This window comes from Thunnus albacares, chromosome 18 (assembly GCF_914725855.1).
Source record: "Thunnus albacares chromosome 18, fThuAlb1.1, whole genome shotgun sequence".
Classification (NCBI taxonomy): domain Eukaryota; kingdom Metazoa; phylum Chordata; class Actinopteri; order Scombriformes; family Scombridae; genus Thunnus; species Thunnus albacares.
Window position 1 is genome coordinate 25518249 of NC_058123.1, and position 17327 is coordinate 25535575.

Below are 17327 nucleotides of genomic sequence, written 5' to 3' on the forward strand. Positions count from 1 at the left end.
CTGGAAAGCTTCACTCTACAGCTACCATGGAAATTTGGGACCTTGATTGATCGTTCTATGGTAGATATAGTTAAAAAACGTGATTTGTGTAAAGCTGCCTGTAGACATTACTCTGTGTTCAGCAGAATGTGATGCGAATTTTAGACGCGATGAAATCACATACAAAGTCAATGAAGAGACACAATTAGATGCAAATTCACCGTTAGACACATTCGTGCTTGTTGAAAATGTTTCAACTTGAGTGAAAAATGTCCACATATCCCAGGGCTTTATGAATCTTCTTCGTACAGAGAGGAGAGGAAAAAGGATTGAAACTGAACGCACAGACACACTCCCACAGACAGGGTCAGTGTGTCCATTGTTAGCTGGTTTACAGCTAATGTACAGGTAATATTTTGGCTGTTTTGGGAGAAAAAACACAATCAGCCCAACAGTCAAACGTGCAAATGACGCAACACAAAAAACTGTCTGAACACACTTTTAGCACTCATGGCTGGACTTATAACCCCCACAATCAAAACTTTGAAACAGTTCTACCGTTATCTAAAATGATAAATTTGATATGATACTGGTAACATAAATATTTAAATAGCTTAGCTATTATTATGTTATTATGCATTTGCATTTTGGTGTATTTGGACCAGGGGTGGGAACACGTACATTTTTTTCCAATATGAGTAATTTTTTTAGTTTAGATTGTAGGACCATATCTGTGGTTAGAGGGACTGAGCCGGGAAGGATGTGCAGCATGTCAGTATGATAAAGGCTAGAAATGGAAATGTGCTGACTAGTGAGGAGAGTGTGATGAGAAGGTGGAAGGAGTAATTTGAGGGGCTGAAGAAAATGAGAGAGAGAGAGAGAAAGTTAGATGATGTGAAGATAGTAAATCAGGAAGTGTGGTGGATTAGCAAGGAGGAAGTGAGGGCAGCTATGAAGAGGATGGAGAGTGGTTGGTCCAGATGACATACTTGTGGAGGCATGGAGATGTTTAGGAGATATGGCAGCGGATTTCTTAACTAGATTGTTTAACACAATCTCAGAAAGGAGGAGCCTGAGGAGTGGAGAAGAAGTGTACTTTTCAAGAATAAGGGTGATGTGCAGAGCTGTTGATCAGCCACAGCAGGGAGTTATGGGAAAGAGTAGTGGAAGGTACATTGAGAGGATAGTCGATGATTAGTGAGCAGCAATATGGTTTCATGCAAGGAAAGAGCACTACAGATGTGATGTTTGCTTTGAGAATGTTGTAAGGAGGAGTGCGGAAGAGAGGTGAAGAAGAGAGTGCAGGCAAGGTGGAGAAGAGTGTCAGGAGTGATCTGCGACAGAAGGGTACCAGCAAGAGTGAAAGGCAAGGTTTACAAGCCAGTAGTGAGACCAGCTATGTAGTATGGTTTGGAGACAAAGCGAGAGAGGGGAGGTTGAGATGGTTTGGACATGCGTGGAGGAGAGATGCTGGTAATACTGGAAGAAGGATGCTGAAGATGGAGTTACCAGGCAAGAGGAAAAGAAGAAGGCCAAAGAGGAGGTTTATTGATATGGTTAGGGAAGACATGCATGCAGTTGGTGCAAAAGAATAGAAGATGTATATATTACATTTTTTTAAACTCAAAATCATTGAGGGCTGGCCCTCATTTACAATGATGTCGAGTATAAAAAAGATATAAATGATAAAAGATACAAGATAAAAGAGAAGAATCAATTAAAACAAGTATATAAGTACAGCTAATAAAAGACACAAGATATAAAACAAATCAAAACAAGTGCAAAAGGCAGTAAAGTGGTTAGTGATAATAGATTGAAAATGTCCAAGGGTTACTAAATTATCAATTTTTAAGGTGCTCTGCCAAGAGTTCCAGGCAGTCGAAGCATAAAAATAAGAAGCAGATCTTCTAAGTTCAGTACAAACTCTAGGGACTTGTAGTGAAAGCCAGTCAGACCAAATGTGATGTGGTCCAGAGGACCAATCTAGTATAGATGTGATATTAAATGGTAACTTCCGAATGAGGGCCCTGTGGATAAATAAATACATATGCATATCACGTCTCTCAAACAGACTCAACTTTTTCATACAACCTAAGAGCAGAATGGTAAACAGCATCCAAGGTCATCCAAGGCATGCCTATAAATAGTTGGGATAATGGTTAGTGTGAGGTAACATTAACCTTTTGACAGGGTTAGTGTGAGGTAACAGTAACATAGCGTTACCAGCTGAGCTGAGCTAACGTTACCCTCATGCCACACACACTGGTTTTAGCTCGCTACACTACACAAAAACTAATCTAACGTTGTTTTCTGAAATTTAAATTTTATGACACAATGAAAATTATGCAAATTACTGTATAGCTGAATTTGTGCTTTATATTTTTGGCTACAAATAGCCTGTAACAGTTTCAACTGAATGGCAGTAACATTTAGGTTGTTAGCTAATGTTTGGTTTTTTTTCTGGGCACAATTTTAGGTGGCCGTCTATATTGCCTATAGGAAGGGATGGGTGAAACAATTGATTCACATAAGAATCGCGATTCTTCTACAATTCTGAATCAATTCACACATGTCAAAATCAATTTTCTAAATGTTAGTTGATAACATTATGTTGATGAAACGCAAAAGGCAGAACCCAACTACAAGGGCAGTGCAGCACCCAGTGTACAGCACACAGTTTTGTTGTAGTTCATCTTAAAAAAGGCAAACAGTTGGGCACAATTTCTTTTATTTAATGACTAAATAACTACCTTTGCGAAACGAACATGAAGTATATTGTGAATACTTTCTACACCATCACCTAGAGACTAAGAATTAACTAAGACTGACATAATGTTTTACTGTTTGTATGTTAAAACCTGTACTTCTCCTTGTGTGTACTACTTTGTACTTTGGCAATACTGTACTTCAATATGGTCATGCCAATAAAGCCTCATTGAACTGAATTTAATTGACTAATGATAGCAGAGCGGAGCCGCGAACTCCAACAGTAACAGTAGACCAGCTGATGCGCACATCCTGCAGCACTTAACTTAAGCCAACTCTGGTGGGGTGAAGAAAATAACTCCAGTATACTGGAGTAAGAGACTAAAAATTGTGTTTTCTATGCATTCAATTGAGAATCAGGTTTGAATCGAGAATCAATTCTGAATTGAATCAGACATCGAGAATCTGAATGGAATCCTGAGATTCCCAAAAGTTGCACCCGAGGGAGGAATCTTAACACGTAATTTTGAATCAGTGTGGATTACGTTTTTGGTTTTTTTTGAGGTAGAAGTGTAAGTTCTGTGAGACAGACGAAATGTCAGAAATGTTTTTTTTAAGACAGATGAAGGAAATTGGGAAAATCCCGTCTGGTTGTCTAGTTAGTGGAAGCTAGCTGGAAAAGGAATTAATGAACACCCACATCTTATGCGTCAAATAAATGACTCAACCTATGATTTTTCCATTATGAGGAAAGTATGGTGTGTTATGCATTTTGTTTTTGAAGGCTAGATGAAAAGTCAGGAGAACACCAGAGTTATTATAAAAATTGTGCCAATCCATCCTTTAGATGTTGACATATTTCACAGGATAAGTGGAAACCTTGACCTGATGGTGACATAAAAGGAAAAGTCAAGGGATCAGTAAAGTTATTACAATCCAGCCTGTAGGGGACATAAAAATCTGGGACAATTTTTATGACAATCCATCTAAAGGGTTTTGAGACTACTAAAAGCCAAAAGTGTCAACCTGATGGTGGCGCTATAAGAGAAGCAAGGGGAACATCATTTGTTTTCATCCTCTGGGCAGTCCATGTTAAAGTCTAAAACCAAAGTGGTGGACCAACCAACTGTCCTAATACCTGGCCACTATCATAGCTAAAAATCTTTATATTTCTCCACTCTGTGGCTAAATAAGGTCATAACTCTGTCCTAATGTTTAACTCTCATTTTTAATTAAAAATTAAAAATCATCACTAGTGATAATTTCTGCACATTTTTATAAAAATAAAAGATGCAAGTATATATTATAAATATGAAAATGAATCTTCTATTGAAGGTAGTTGACTCTACTAAAACAACACTCACATGCACACACTGTATGTACATTAATTTATTACAAACAATTAGAAGTTTGACAAAAAAATAAGGAAATAAAGTTCATCATCAGCAGTCTGAGTTACACATATGAAATGAATCTCTGCTACAGTTACTCTTTCCGGTTACAAAAAGACCTTAGCAAGGAAACTCTGCCCACTGAGTCACAAAGAGGGAATTTTGCAATATTAAGATAAACCAACTTGATCTGTCGTAACTCAGATCGCTGAAGCTTCAAATTAGCTTCAGTTGAACTTTAGAATGCATTTTTGTGGGTGTTTCCCAACATCTCTTACAATGAAATCACATTAAGAGAGGGTCTCTTCATAGCTTATTAATGTTATGTTGTAATAAATAACAGAATTTGAGTATTTATCCTCTGACAGAAATCTGTTCACCGCTTTGATTTATTACCTTTAGAAAGACTTTTTTACATCCTACTGACTATAATCTTGACGGCTGACTGAACATTATGAAAAAGAGTTAAAGTTAGTGTCAGGTGGGATGTATCCAGACAGACATGCATTCCCTGAATTCTCATGAAATTTGGATTTTACACTCGCAGCATTGTTGAGACGACAGAATCATTAAACCTCATCGGCTCTTGCGGTGAAAATTCTCCCTGATACACCCTGCAATTACAGTAAAAGTGTCTGAGTCTGTGTGTGTTGATGTCTGACACACTGATGTACTGGCTGGGTACATATGTATACATGCAGACACGCACTCACATTGTTGATGTAGAGTTGTTTACTACAATGGGTGCGCTAACACACAATCATGCACAGACACAAAACTAGACACATGAACACGCATACCTACATATTTTCAGATAGATGGTCTAGACATAGACAAATAAACTAACAACTCCAATAAACAATATACCATCTTAATCTCTCACACATCTCAGAAACATAATGCTGGGTTATGTTTTTATTTTTACAACCAATATTTCTTCAATATTCACAAAGATGTTTGGTTAAGCTTTGCCACAAAGGGACTCTCCAATCCAAACACCAAGAAATACAGCTGCTAAATTAAGTGTTTTACACAAAATATAAACTTTATTGTCATCACGAAGACAATCTGAGAAAAGCTAACTTGTTTTAGCAGTAGCTAGATGGGTTTTTTTAACATAAAACTTGAAAATTGAAAGCACTTGAAAAGCACTGTTGCCTAAACCCACAAGAACTGATCTTCTGGGCACTCTTTAAAAGCAGAAACGAGCTGTAAACATGTTTAAGTTGATATGATGCACTTGTTGGCAAACAGTTGCCTGTTAACACATCCAGCAGATACACAGCAACATTAGCGTTCATTTGGAGTCATGTTTCTGGTCAACTGATTAAGACAAAGAGGAGGTTTTTACTCACCTTTTAGCTCTATTTTGCTCTCCACCAATTCCTAAGAAAAATATCTGGCACTTCAACAGCTAAATGCTAGACTACGCTACACCAGTTTGTCACTAACTTTGTCTGTCTGCTGTTTGGTGCTAGGCAGGTGGCGTACAGTGGGTTTTTAAATACTTTCACTTTAATGTCACTGCAGCTGGAAAAAACACTGATGAGAGCTCAGAGACTCAACCAAAACAGTAAAGTTGTAAAACTAAAACAATTAGCCAACCAAAACAAAACATGCTAAAATACTTCTCAGAGCTGAGGACAGCTCAGCTGCAGAGTTGCGTGATAATTTTCCGTGAGTTCATCATTACGAGCGACACCTTTCACATACAAGTATTTGATCCGCTGTTGATATACAAACAAAGGGAGCTTTAACTCATCAGTGTGACTGTCTATCAGTGTATGCAAGTAGCTACTTAAGGATCGCTTCTCTGAAATTAATTGTGTGTTGAATCTGTTGAATCTCTCGTTTGGGTAAGTGTAAGAAGCCAAAAAATATGTTTTTTATACCTCCTGTGTAAACAGAAAGCTAAAAGAATATTGCAATGAAGTGCTTTCTTATTACATAACCACATGATGTAGCTGGATGTGGCTGAGACATTTCCAATATTGTTTAGAATTGTTTTGCCAACAATTTTGTGCTTTACAAGCATATTAAAATGTGTTTGTGGCTTATTTATGACTGATGAGGTAACAGATACTTTGTTTCTGTACTGCTCATTTTAATCACTGTACAGAGAACGCTGTCTTGTCTAAATAACACAAAAAACAAATAACACCTGCACTGGTGCACAAATGTACAGTTTTGTTCACCTGACCACATTCACTCACACACAGTCATACACATCAGTTTCTTAATGCATCTGATTCACTGATTAATGGATACACACCACACAAAAACAGACTCATTACAGTTAATCTGAACACACACAGAGACACACAAACACACTCATACTGACAATCTAATTACAGTAACATGGTGTGTTGAACTGACAGCGTGATGAGTTCTGAGGCCTCAGAGTCACAAACATACAATTACACAACTACTCAGATCAAAGTTTTTTCTTCTTCTAACGACACCCAGAGGAATGTTGCACATGACTCACAGCGGGAGCATCCTGCTCAGTCTTATATGACACTGGAGAACTGTGTTTGTTATTGACGGTTATATCCTTAATGTTTTTGTTTTCAAATATGTCCTCGTTAACCTACACTACCTTGTATGACCTAGTGTCAGGGTCACTGACTGACTTCTTTCACTGTCTTGTTTTTTTCATTAAGTTGCTGTCAGAGAATATAATTGATGTTCTTGTATATTTGTATATTTGATCCATGAACTGTATGCTATATAACATGAAACACAGATCATTGTACCAAAATTCATTTTGCAAACCTTGAGCCCTGCTTTATATTATATTATAGTATTTATGTGTGTATGTTTATCTGGGGTGCGACGGTTTTTGAGTTTGAACTTCTCTCTCAAGCTTTTTTTTTTTTATTCACAGCATTTTCCAGTGCAACATTACGAATGTCTTCAAGAAGAGACTGACTGAAAGTGTGAGCCGCTATTCCCATTTGTTCAATTGATCATGTCTCACTCCTCCCTATGACAAGCAGGCTTTTCACCTCTATTAGATGTGGTCAGACGATACGTCATACGATCTAGTGCATACTGAGACCTTGATACTGTATACAAAGTAAACACTGTGTACTAAAGTGCACGTTGCGGTGAGGTTTGTAGTAAGTATATAAGGAATGTATTTTGTAGAAACTGGAAGTGATACAAGGCAAACTTTCGCCTACGTTTACCTGACACGGAACTTACATGGCTGTGCGTGATATTGTTATAATGCCACAAAATTCTTAGGGATAGGGTCAAGGTGGGCGGTTGGGCTTGCAAAGCGTCTGACTTTGACAGCAGAGACAGTTGTTCATATCCTGTTTCCAGTCAGTGTTGGTTTCTATTCACCCTGACAACCACCTTTTACTAACTTTAGTTTGCTTAACTTAATTAGACCTTAACCACTAAGGAAATGAGAAATGAGAAAATGCTCATGAGGGCTGTTTTAGAAGACGCTGACATGAGGGCTTATTGCAACTTTAAGAAGCATTTCTTCCATTTTCAGTGTGAGTTCCATTGTGAGACAAAAGCTGCCCATCACACTAAAATCTACACTCAAACATCAAGTGAATTCAATCTGTCTCAATCTGGAAGGTACGGTGTACTCACTGTGAACACTCTACATACACACTCAAAAGACAGAATCAGAATATGGACACGGCTACAGAAGATGGAAACCAGAAATCAGAACAGAACGCATTTCAGGACTTTAAGCATGTGCGCCATGGTCTTGCAAGGATTTTTGTGCAAAGGTGCACCTGTGTTCCTGTGTGTGTGTGTGTGTGTGTGTGTGTGTGTGTGTGTGTGTGTGTGTATGTATGTGTCAGGGTCATAAATTATCAGAGAGTTGAGCCAAAAAGTCCTTTTCATGTTTGTCTGTCTTGTCTCAGTGAATATTCAGGTGTGAATCAATTAAAGTCCTCTATTTGCCACCACAAATGAGCTAATGCAGCCAGTGACCTGGTGAGTATAGTGAACTGTTCTGTTGAAGGCTAAACATCAGTTTTGAATTTTCAATTCTGATCAGAGGACAAACCATTAAAGAGCTAATAAAGAAGACACTAGTGACACAAAACAGCCTCAAAAAGAAGAAAACGCCAACTATGAGAAACCGCTGCAGTGACAAAAAAATCACGACAGTAAAAACATCAAACATGAGGAGAGGAGGATGGACTGGTCTGGGACATTAAGTCCCCAGTAAGGCCTCCTACAGTTTCCAACATCAGGGACAAAAACAAATCTTTCTGGGTTGAACTGGTGGTACAACATGTTTATTTGGGAAAACACAAAAGTGGAAAAAAATGAGTGGAAAAACAAATTAAGTGAACTAATATTTACACCATGAAAAGGGTTTTTTTTACTCATGTGTGTCTGTTCTCCAACTCTCTGTCCGTGTGAGTGTGCATGTGTAAGTAGGCCTAAATAATATACAGTAAACTAGAATAAAATATAAAATAAAAGTACATTTTAAAAAGTCTGACAACAGAGAGTGAACTAAAACTAAGATCTTACTCTCTTACTATAATATATATTGAATACAATAAAAGTCCCCAGTATTAGTGTAATATTATTGAATTGAATATAAATACTGTGCATTGTACAGCAAAGTACTGGATTGAGCTTGCTTAGATTAAAATATCATTAATATTGACTATTTGGTTGAATATTGAATATTTGGACTAAAAAATATATATTTAATCATTTTCTTATTTTGTTTCTTGGTTTCCATCATAGACTATATAAAATAATGGACAGAGCCACCGTGATGTCACCTATTGGTTTGTGAAGCCTTGAGTTTGCCATCTTGTTTGTTTGAAGCCAGAAGTGAAGTGAAGTGAGAAGTGTTAGAACTCAGTTGCTTGTGTCTCTTCATATTAATCCCAGACTGACTCCATGATGTTGAGATCAGGGCTCTGTGGGGGCCAAACCATCTGCTGCAGGACTCCTTGTTCTGCTTGTTGCTGAAGATTGTTCTTTATGACTTTGGATGTATGTTTGGGGTTGTTGTCATGCTGCAGAATAAATTTGGGACAGATCAGACACCTCCCTGATGGTGTTACATTATGGATAAGAATCAAAACATCTAAAGTGCCTAACATTTTTGCACAGTACAGTATATGTACTGTATATATTGCATTCTGACCATGACTATTAAAGTCCACTCAAAAATGTGCCATGTCTTCAAACATGTGTAAAGGGGATCTTAAACTATAACTGTAACATGACCAGCTGATCCTGACGCTGTGCGGTGTCATTGCATTATCTTCCAGCAATGGCAGACCTAAACATTGTATGTGGTAGTGTAAAATTGGTCATAAATCTGCCAAAAATGTAGGTTAAAAGTGGTCACAAGCAGCAGATGCCAGTCTACATAATGCAACACATTACCACTACTGGTGTAGACCAGAAGTTAAAAAACAAAAGATCACAACAGAGTGCCTGGACATAATGAACCCATGAAGGCAATATACACACACATGTATTATGAAGCTGATGTCATTGGTCATTTTCTACTTCTAGCTTCTTGTTAAATGCATGTGAGGGGCCTCAATCGGGCCTCTGTCGTCACCTCGTGGAAATATTCCACATTTGTGTGTTCATACAAATTGCTGCGTTAATCTTTAATGGAACATTAATCCATCAAGTTCTGTTATTGTAAAAAAATATATATGAGGGTGTTAAAGGACACTGAGAGAGATCAGATGTGGTCTGGCTGCTGGTGGAGATGGAACAACTTGCTATAGAGTTTCACACACACACTCATGTACAATGCATGCAAAAACACACACACACACTCTCCAGGCTATAAATGTGGTGGAACACTGGCTGACAGACTGTGGAACAAGACATAACTGAGAAGAGTGTGAAACCCCCTATGATAAGGACTTTCCCAGACTGTACGGTGCAAGTATATACATGTGCGGTTTTGTATTTCTTTTGTATCTCCTCGGTTTATGTGCAGTTTGCATAACTGCTGATCATCTTCTTCACCTGAGATTCACTTTCTACCTCACAGTCACTAATTTTAGGTCACACCAGAGCAGAGACTTAAAACTTGCTTCACGTTTTTTTGTTTTGTTTTCACTTTCTTCTTTTATTTCTTTTTTTTGCCCCATTATCAGTAAACCCTAATGATGGTGATGTCAGTCCATTGATTCGGCTTTGGCAACTAACTGACCTTTCCTTCAGCTCCATCATGTCAAACACTGCACACAAAAAATATCAAAATCTAAAAAGCAGATTACTATACATTTGCCCATGCTGTCAAGATAACTAAATCATCATTATGCTGTTTTAACACCTTTAGGGCACGTTCAGACCAAAACCAGCAGTGCGTCACTACAGTACAGCGTTCTGCGGAGATGCAGGCATGTCACTACAGGGCAAATTTTTGTGACGTCATACTAGCATGTGCCAGCCATGCTAAAAGTAGCACTATAGTAGAAATACTAACCAGAAATTCCGACTTGCAGACTGATACAACGCCAAGCAAGTACACAACGATTTATGTCTTTGTAGTCTCTAATGGCAGGGTTGTACAGCTCCATAAAGATCATCACAGCGGTGATGAGTTTCTCTTCCATCTTCACAATGCCTCAGTAAACAGCAAGATGCTACAATGCTACATGGTAAGCAAAGTTCTTCTTCCCGTGGGCGTCTTCAGTCTGATTGCCTGCTTATGTGTTGGCAAAAATTGAGCCTGGTTCACCTTTTTGCTAGACGACCGCTAGGTTTTTTTGCTGAGCAGCATAAATACATTGCCCCCATTCAAATGAATGGGAGGGCTGCATTTTTTCACGTACTGCTGGTTTTGGTCTGAACGCGGCCTTATTCTATATTGTGGAGTGTTATGAACACTGCAGCCTCAAGGAGCATGAAAACTGCATTATCATTTCTGCCTGGAAGGTAGTTGAAGTTATTCACTCTAAAAACACTAGTGTAAAATTGGTTATGCTTTGGCATAAAATACATAGCACTTTTGTCCAACAACCACATCACACCGCTTACAATTATCAATCAAGTAACCTGCACTCCACGATACATTGTATTTCGATTTAATACATCATTTTGGAAGGAATATTGTATTAGATTGCATGACATTGTTCAGGAATTCCTGTTAATGTGTCATCCCTTTTTATCTGACCACATTTCCACCTGGAAACATGCAATTTTATTTGGATATCTTATCTTGATCAGGAAGTTCTCACGTTAATACACAGTGTCTGAAAATGCATGGAGCGCGGAGAATCAGAAGGCAGTCTGAACCTGGAGACAGTCTGATCTCAGCCAGGTGTTGTTTGATGTTGCTTTCTCTCTTCAGTCAAGTCTCATACACAGTCTCTCTTGCAGTTAGAAAGGAACTCTGATTGATTTAATCTGATTTAAACCTGATTTGTTTCTGTTCTACTGAGCTAGACCAGCCACAGTTTGGATCTTTGCTGCTTCAGTTTTGCATCTTCCATAAACAAAGTCTGGATGAGTTGCAGTGGTTGAGGTAGGAAATAAATACATTGTGAAACAGAGAGGGCTCCAGCTTTATGTGGCTGGGGTTGCCTATGCGCCACTTATAACAGCCAACTGTTAGACTTCTGCAATACAAACACAGAGCTCAGTAAGAATAATATAGTTAATCTTGTGGAAAGCTCTTAAATAAAAACAGTCAACACTCCGAGACAGGCTGTGAAACTGAGCCCAACAAGGACTAAACCTGGCAATCCAAGAAACCGTTCATCTGGGATGTTATTGTTGCCTTTTGTTTTCATATTCCAAATGAAATTTTTAAAAAAAAAGCAATATGTCCTTATATGGGAAGAGAGGAACAAACAGCTTGCAGTAATGCATGTTTTTGAAAAACAGAAAAATAAAATTGTTGTTTATATCACTTTCTGGTGTGATTTTGCAAGCCACAGCTACACAAATCATTCACACACACACATGCAACCACTTCTCTTAGTTGCTGTTTTAGTTTTTTAATGGTTTGTCTTCTGATCAGACACTGATCCATGTTTAGTCTTCCACAGAAAACTTCACTATACTATAAAAGGAGTTTTTGGATCAACTCTCTGATAGTTTATGACCCTGACACACACACACACACACACACACAGGTCTACAGTATTCTTAGCTTCTGCCCCCAGTTTCCACGATGACTGGGTGGTGCACTTCCTGTATCTGGTTTGGCCACAGTGTCTCACTTCCTGGTACCAGCAGCATGTTCCCATGGAATGCCATGATTTTCATTGTATATATATATATATATGTGTGTGTGTGTGTGTGTGTGAGAGAGAGAGAGAGAGAGAGAGAGATTGTGTGTTGGATCAGGTGGCCCTGACAAATAATTTTCAATTTTAGTCACTTAAAACTCTATTATCAAAAAACTGCCTTTTCTTACATTTTTTTGGCAGCTTTTTTGTCAAAGCTTAACTAGACTCCAATGCTGATTCGTACTCTGATTTGGAGAGGCTGGTTTGGTGAAGGATGCTGCATTGCCCCTCAGTTTGTCAACAGTGGTACATGCTGATTGTCATATGGGGAGACAAGATTGGTGTTTTGGGGGATTTCAATCAGAGGGGAATTACAGGACTGAAACACGCATTTGGTTTCTTCCCTCAGTTTCTATTTGCAGTAAAAAAAAAAAAAAATTAAAAACTTGCAGGTCCTAATCAGGGAGCAGAATTACACACATGAGACTAAATAAGTGACATATCACAGTATGATGGGGGAGCTTAGCCAATATTCCACCTTTGTACGATTAATTTGTTCAGATCTGAACACGGTCATACACAAGTGTGGTTGTTTTGGTCTGCAAGACCCTTTAGAGAAAGTGGTCCAAGAAGTGGTGTGCTGTCAGCTAGCCGGAGAATGAATCAAGGTCTGAGCTGAACTAGCAATGAAGTATGTTGCCTTCTTGATATTAGGTCAGATAGGACCTTCAGGACATTCTTCCTGTATTTATGTTCTCACTCCTGCCACATACACATCTAACCAATGAGCAGAGTGAATTCTCATGTGGCTTTTAATGATGCATCATGGTTTGCTTGAAAGTTTTGGTTCAAGAAACTGAACAGAGGGGTGAACGCAAAAAGTTTACCGACTCACACTAATTCGGACAAGCTCCAAAAAAAAAGGGTTACACAGTAATTTAGGGTGTTTTCACACTTGTAGTTTGGCTCATTTGGGCCAGACCAAGGAGAGAGTGTTACATTGTCGTGTTTTAGTTCTGGTTCTGTTTGTGTTCATATAGACAGAAAACTTATTGATGGGGTAGTTTTGGGGAAGTTTTTGAATTTTGAGTACGTGGATCCATGGAGGGAGATCAAATTCCAATAGGTCATGCTGCAGTTTACAACACTTTGTTTATTCATCTTCTCTGGCGTTAATGAGGAACTCATGAAAATTATCTACGATAAAAAAATAATGAGGCACCCCGGTGGCCTAATGGTTAAGGTACATACCACGTAACCGCAACGTCCATGGTTCAACTCCTGTCCACAGGACCCTTGTTACATCATACACCCCTATCTTTCTCTCTCTACTGACTGTCAAATAAAAGACAAAATGCCAAAAAGAAAAAAGCATTAAAAAAAGAAAAAGTGTGTATGTCATAAACACTATGTAGTATATTAATTTTGATGAACAGATAGAAATAACAGAAAAAAGAATTTTGTAATGTTTTATCACAGAGGTAGAGAGGTCGCTACATTTCACTTGTTCACTCACTGTTTATTGAGGTGCTGCTACCATGGAGCTCCACACCTGTGGTTTGCTCTGCATGTCTCTGATGTATCAGAGAAAATCCTTGTACTCACATGCTCACATGTTACCATGGATACCAAATGATCTTGCATAGATATAGGCTCATTTATACACATCGGGAGATCACTTTCTTAACAGTTCATGATCATGAATGGATACTCTGGTGGTGTGAAAGCAAAGCAGAGCAGCCACAGGATTTTGTGACAGTACATATGTGATAATAGCATGAATTCAGAAACTAAACTGCTATTTAATCCATCTGTTGACTGTGAGCGGCCGAGGATGCAATCCTGTAAGCAAACTGTATTAGTCATGTATGTAATGATGCAAATTATTCTATAACCATGGTAACACATATGCCCATCAATCAGAAAGTGGAAAGGAGTGTGTTGCGCTTGTGTCCTGTCAGGAGCTGTCTTGTGAGTTGTCAGTCCCCAGAATTTAATTTTGCCAGATGGGTCTCTGTAGCACTGATGATACAAGATGACAGTTGTCAGTCCATTGAAATTCATGCACACAGCTTTTGGTTCATGTGTAAAAAGGTGGTGTAAAAATGGTGCAAAAGTGGCCTTAGTCTTAGATTCAGCCTTTCAGACCTATTTTTATTACATTTTCTTAAATAAAATAATGTTAATAAGCTGATATACTTGTTCTTAGAGCGGTCAACATAATGGAAGTAACCATGATGAGAACGAATGCAGTCAAATTAGTAGACTACTTATAAAGGCCAGTTGCTGCAGAAACATTTTTAGCAGGTACATGCAGTACTGTTTGCTGTAGCGCTGTATTTAGTTAAAGGTGCAGTGTGTAGAATTTAGTGCATCTAGTGGAACGGACTTGGCAGAAATGGAATATTCATAAGTATGTTTTAATTAGTGTATAATCACCTGAAAATAAGAATTGTGTTTTCATTACCTTAGAATGAGCCCTTTATATCTACACAGAGAGCGGGTCCTCTTCCATGTTGCACCACCATGTTTCTACAGTAGTCCAGAAAGGACAAACCAAACACTGGCTCTAGAGAGGACTTTTCACTTTTTTTGCGAGTTTTGTGGCCATTATAGGCTCTTCTACATGCTTGGAATCTGCAAACTAACTAGTAGATGCCACTAAATCCTACACACTGCTCCTTTAAATAGTAAGTAAAGTTGACATGCCTCAACTTCAGCAAAGCTGAATGATGATATTTAAATTCTGATTGTGCCAAAAACCAGCACTACAAATCTCAGTCCAAGAGAATTGTGGTGCTGTTGAGAACGTAAATCTGATCAAATTACAGGAACAACCCCAAAACCAAGATTATGGGTTGAATGAGATTGAGGCTGACATCTAACAGCCAACAAGCTAACTTTCTCTGACTTGGAAAGCTGAACAAAAATGATGAGTTTCAAGTGATGCTAAAATTCTGTATTCTCCAAATCCAACATGCTGAGTTAAATTAAATTAAATTCTGCTGTTGCCAAAATCTCAAACCTGGCATAACAACAGTCCATCCAAACTCCATCCAATACAGAATCTACTCGTGCAACATGTGATTTCTGTTTATAAGCCCTGGTTTGGTTGTAGATGAGCACTGTGAACCTAAACAGACTAAATACAACAACTGTAATAAAGTCAACTTCAGTTCAGACCAAAGAAAATAAACTTTAGTGGTAACAAGCTTTGCCTAAATGGCAATGGTTGTGGAGAGGCTGGTTTGGTGAAGGATGCTGCATTGCCCCTCAGTTTGTCAACAGTGGTACATGCTGATTGTCATATGGGGAGACGAGATTGGTGTTTTGGGGGATTTCAATCAGAGGGGAATTACAGGACTGAAACACGCATTTGGTTTCCTCCCTCAGTTTCTATTTGCAGTAAAAAAAAAAAAAAAAAAATTAAAAACTTGCAGGTCCTAATCAGGGAGCAGAATTACACACATGAGGCTAAATAAGTGACATATCACAGTATGACAGGGGGGAGCTTAGCCAGTATCAAGGAAGGTGATGAGACACAGACTCAGAGACTTGTTGAATGACTAAAAAAAAAAGGTGATTCATTCTGACTGGTGTAACCAAAAACAAGTTTCTCCAAAAAGTGAAATGAAAACAAACAAAACAAATTTAACTGGCTTAACTAAAGAAAACTCAAAAACCTAGACATGCACATGATCATGAGCACACAGCTACACAGAGATCCTGTTTTCTTTCTGTTCTCTCTCAAACCATCAAACTTTAGTTTGGTTCCTAAATTCCTACTTACTTACAGAGATACATGTTGAGACTGCGATTGGAGACACACTGTGATTGGTCAGCATAGTTTATTGGCTTAACAGATTTTGTATGACAGTCTACAGGGTGTTGCTTTGAACTAAATGCTAACATCAGCATGCTGACATGCTCACAATGATAATACTAATATGCCCATGCTTAGCCAGTATACTGTTTAACATTTTCACTAAGTTATGTTAATATTTGCTGATTAGCAATAAACTCTAAGTACAGCCGATGGGAATGTCATTAATTTTGCAGGTTATTCATTAACCAAAGTATTGGACAAAGTGAATTTTTGACCTGACAATTGTTCTAAAAAGTCAGGGGAAGCCCAAAGTTACCAATTCATCCTGATGGGAACATGCATGTCTGTATTCATTGCTATTTCATGGCAACCCATCCAACAGTTGTTGAGAAATTTCACTTAAAACCACAAATGTCAACCTCATGGCAGCGGTAGAGGAAATGTCAGGAAACCACCAAAGTCATTGGGATTCATCCTCTGGGGACCACAAATGTCTGTACACATTTGTGCCAATTCATCTTGTAGATGTTGAAATATTTCACAGGATAAGGGAAAACTTTGCTGGTGAGCTTGAGGGGAAGTAAGAGAATCACCAAAGTCAGTAGGATTGTCTAGTGATCATGACCATGATGGAAATCCATCTTATAGCTGTTGAGATATTTCAGTCTGGCAGGCCAACCACAGACTGTATATAAAGATGGACATAGCGAGGTGTGATGTCACCCATTGGTTTGCATTGGAGCCGGTCTGAAGCCCAGAGTTGTGTTGCTCATGGTCGCCACCAAGCGCATCTCACTACCTTGGACCAAAGTGAACACCTTAATGGGAAAATCAAGTGGCCCAATCACTTGGGCTAACAATAACAACTTTAGCTAAATTGTGCTTATAGGGCAGGCATCCTAGTCAAGTAACATTAAACTTACAGAAATATTGCGACAGTAGTCCAACTAAGTGTGAGTCAGACTACTGGGGAGAGCAGCAGGTGAGCCAAATTCAAATCTTATTAACAAAACAATATTTTCCAAAATGACCACCAGCAAACTTATTGGAGGGCCTGAATAAAGCAATTGAGGCCATAATGTTTGGTTGAAAAAAATGATTCACTTAGAATTTCTAGAGAGAAGTTAATGCTTTTTGAATGGGAGTCTATTGGAGCCAGCATTTAGAGTCCATCTGTGGCATTAAGGTACTTCCACACTGGCTTCAGCCTCAGGCTGT

At 38.5% G+C, this 17327-nt stretch overlaps 1 protein-coding gene across 2 annotated transcripts in view; it reads left to right on the forward strand.

Annotated features, from left to right (window-relative positions):
* sh3bp2 (SH3-domain binding protein 2) overlaps positions 1-17327 on the forward strand; it is a 95103-nt gene that overhangs the window by 7789 nt on the left and 69987 nt on the right. The window lies entirely within an intron of this gene.